Source organism: Pongo pygmaeus, chromosome 19 (genome assembly GCF_028885625.2).
Source record: "Pongo pygmaeus isolate AG05252 chromosome 19, NHGRI_mPonPyg2-v2.0_pri, whole genome shotgun sequence".
Taxonomy (NCBI): Eukaryota; Metazoa; Chordata; class Mammalia; order Primates; family Hominidae; genus Pongo; species Pongo pygmaeus.
This window is the reverse complement of record NC_072392.2, coordinates 86,706,644-86,710,994: the sequence shown is the minus strand read 5'-3', so window position 1 is coordinate 86,710,994 and position 4,351 is coordinate 86,706,644.

The window sequence follows — 4,351 nt, the reverse complement described above, 5'->3', positions numbered from 1 at the left end:
TACCTGACTGTTCTCAGGATCCTTATTCTGTCTACAAGTCAAAGATAACTCCTGGTCCAGACAAAACACCTGGCCTATCACAAGCTGACTAAAAATCTGCACTTTGGGCCAACGCAGGCAACAGTAACTCTCAGACAGGTTCAAATTAGACCTCACACTTTCTACTCGTATTCTAGTCACTGGCCCCATCTGAATCAGTAATCTCTACTGCCCAGTCCTGGAGTAACTTCTTAGAGATATTACTACAAGTGGCAAAAATAAAAGAGGGATTTGCTAAGAATATCAGAAAAGGAGTGTTCCAATCTGAAGAGTATTACAACTGAAATAACATCAAATATGTCAAACTAAGCAGCCAGTAACAAAATAAATAATTACAATGAAGAAAAAAAAGGAAAGTCCTCCAAGGTCAGGATGGCATGGGAACAGGTCTAGCAGGGACACAAGCCTGAAGTAAGGCAGGAAAAGAGACCACAGCCCACCAACCACAATCTTTTTCCCTAAGACCCCAGGATTGTCCCCGGCCCATCCCCAAAAGAAGAAAGGGGCTATGTGGAAAGGTGAGGCCCTCTAGATGCCCCTCCCTGTGACGGCTGGCTCAAAAAAGACTAAGTCAGGTTTTTTTATTGAAGCCTCCCTTAGAAGAAAGTGTAGTAGGGATTCCTTGTCTCCTCTACCTTCTCCCTATTGACTTGTTGATATCTGAAACTCCTTTTAATAGGAGGCTTTGTTTCTTATTCCATAATTAATGACCGAAAACACAAAGGACAGTAAGGTCTTCATTCCATGGAGTGACTAGTCAGTCAACAAAAGTAAAAATGCCTGATTTCACCAAATCAAGTTTTCCAGTAAAGGCCAGAGTTCAAATACTGTAAGCATGAGAGCAGAATGGAGCTGTCACTAAAGAGAGTACAAGGTCAAGAACCAGAAATGTCTCCAAGCTTTCTGCAGTGTGAGCAAAGATAGCCTCGACTGGACAAATAACACTTCTGACCCCTTGGTACCCCCACATTACTGGTATGCTGCCCCTGAACTTTGTGTCTCTATAAAATCACTACCATTCACTGAGATCTGACCATGTGAGGCACTTCACCAACGTTACCGAAGCAACACACAGGTTTCCAATCCTCTCAAACATAGATACAACCCCCTATCCTCCAATGTGCATGGAAGAACTTTAAGGCTCAGAGAGAGTAAGCAAAATCACACAATTTAGTGGTTTAGACCTATCCCAAAGTCTTCTTTTCACTGTAACACAAAACCCAACAGTATCCCACCTAATTTATGAAGTTAAATTTGTTTGCTTAAAAAAAAAAATCAGCTGGGCATGGGCTCACACCTGTAATCCCAGCACTTTGGGCCTAAGCAGGCAGATCGCTTGGGCTCAGGAGCTCGAGACCAGCCTGGGTAACATGACAAAACCCTGTCTCTACCAAAAAAAAAAAAAATTTTTTTTTAAATTAACTCTTTAACAGAGAAACCTTAATCCCAAAGATTTCCTTAACTGTTGTGGCCCTACTGCAGCACAGGGCTCCCCAGTTCATTCACTGTCTCTCCTGCTTCAAGTTGTTTCTTCCCTGTGGATGAAGAACGAGGAGATCACACACAGAAATGGGAAAATATCTGGGTAAAAACGTTCAAAGAATAGCACAAAATGGTTTGGGACTTCCAAATAAGACTCTCAGGAAAGTAGGCTATAGCTCTACCTCAAAACCCACCACCTCCTATAACGAAGGACTGGTTTTCCAACGGCCTATATACAAATTTTGCTGCACTCTACAAACAGAAAGCAATAGGCTTGAATTTCACCATGATATGTGGTACATCTACCTTATTATTTACTTATCTTTCAACCTTCCATTACTTTTTGATTAATAACAAAATTAAGACTCATTTCTCAAAAATATCAGAAAACCAACCATTTCATTCTTACTCAAGTTCTTCCAACGTGTTCATTTTGAACTGTTTACATCCCATGAAATAAAGTCTCTTGACTCTGAGAACTTTTCAAGTTACTACTGACAGCAAACTAAAAAATGAACAGGAACTGTACAGCATGTAAACTGATGGAAAGAGGCATTTGGAAGAATTCGTTTTAGCCTTCTCAAAAGTCAGGAAGACAATATGAGTTTGCATATTACAAAAAAAATAGTCATTCTCTTACGAGTTAGTTTTATGTTCCATAAAGTCACCACAAACACTGCATTGGCAAATACTGAACATTGCTCCTAGGGGAAATACAGGGTTAGGTTGTTGGGAGTCTCTAGTTACATTTTTATCGACCGATCAATACATAATCTTGCTGTGTGTGTGTTTTATGTTAAGGCATGTTAGAGACACTTTAATATATACTGATTCATTAACATTGTACTCATGGCAAACAGCACTGTAACCCAGACCTAAAAGAAACATCCAATATACATAGTTTCTACATATGGCACAACACAGCCTTCTTGCACTTAGGAACTCTAGTCAGCACTTCATCACTACACTTAGGGGCTTTTTAATAGTGAAATCACCAACAAAAAAAAAAAATAGAAAAATGCAAAAAAAAAAAAAAAAAAAAAGAAAAAAAAACCCAAGAAAAGGACACTTATTCACAGTATGAGAGATGAAACAAAGCTGAGCATCCCTTTGTTCCACCTCAGTTGGGAACATGCGTGTTGGGAGGCTCAAACTTTTCACTTCCCTGCTCATGTCTGCAAAAGCCCTGTGACTAGTGATTTTGGGGTTACAAATAAAGTTTAGCAAGTAGGCAAATTACAAATACAGAATCCATGAATGATAAGGATCAACAGTTAACTCATTTGAGATTAACAAAGATTAAAAAAAGCTCTCCATCTAGTGGCAACCTTTAAAATCACACAGCTACTTAAGCAAAATTGGCAGAACTTTCACAAAATGAAAAAATCTTACTCAGTGGTTTTGGTTTTAGGTGTAGTCAAGATGAAGTCACAGCTCTGAACTTATGTCAAGAAACAAATGTTAGCAGTACATGTACATAACAATGCTGCTTTCTATGTAAAAATCACATAGCATAAGAAGGAAGAGATTTAAGAAATTCACATAGCTACAGCCTTTACTGATAGCTATTATAATAATACCTTTGGGAGACGGGCACGCTGGCTCACACCTGTAACGCTAGCACTTTGGGAGGCTAAGGTGGGCAGATTGTCTGAGCTTAGGAGTTCGAGACCAGCCTGGGCTACATGGCAAAACCCCACCTCTACTAAAAATACAAAAAACTAGCTGGGTGTGATGGCACACATCTGTAGTCCCAGCTATTCCAGAGGCTGAAGTACAAGAATCACTTGAATCTGGGAGGCAGAGAGGCTGCAGTGATCATGCCACTTCACTCTAGCCTGGGCGACAGAGTGAGACCATCTTAGATAGACAGATCGATAAACAGACAAATAGATAGATAAAAACGTACCTTTGGGGACAAATTAAATGGTTATCTAGCCATTGCTTCTTGATGTTGTCTTAGCCCATCTAAACATACACTGCCAGGGCCTAACATAAGTACAAAAGGTTCAGCTATTATTTGTGGTTGGAGATAAAGTAGTATTAAGAAAACTGACATGCTACTTCAATTTTTAAATGTCAATATTTAAATCATTAAAAAATAAAAGAAACAAAAAAAAGAGTCTACTTGGGCCACTGTTTAGAGAGAATTCAACTATAACCAGGACTGTCAACCCAGAGAAATTTTCTTTAGTTATATTCTATTGTGACTCTAAAGGTTCCAAAATCCAGAGGACGGGGGGGAAGGGATTACTGAATCTAGAAAAGGTACACATGTTCAAAGCAACACAATTTAAAGAATGCTCTTCTAACATACAACGTATCTCCAATTTCACTGGATGTGAAGAAATACCAATACACTAATGAATATAACTTAATCATCTCACTCCTCAGAAATCTAAGAGCATCAGAAATAAGACTTTATATATGCAAAATATAAAAGTATCCCTAAGTAGCATTAAATGTATATATTAAATTTAAACCAAAGAGTATGCTAATATAGAAATGATGTTTCCCCATTAAGTCTGGGAAAGTTCCAAGGCCACAGAACCAATCTGTCTTCAATCAAAAGGAAATCTTTAGCTTTTGACTGAATTTTTTCTTTCCATGACTAAGTAAATAAATCTGCTACATCTCAATTACCCTTTAAGCAAGATTTTGAGATCCACTCTTTGACAAACTGAAAAGCACTGAAAATAAACATTGCTCTTTCAAAACACCGATGCCATAATTTACTTTCCCCCTTTCCATTTTTGCCCACCAGAGTAGACTTTCGGGGAAGGACAGAGAAAGAAAGGAGAAAGGGAAGAAAAACTGATTCATTTAAGAA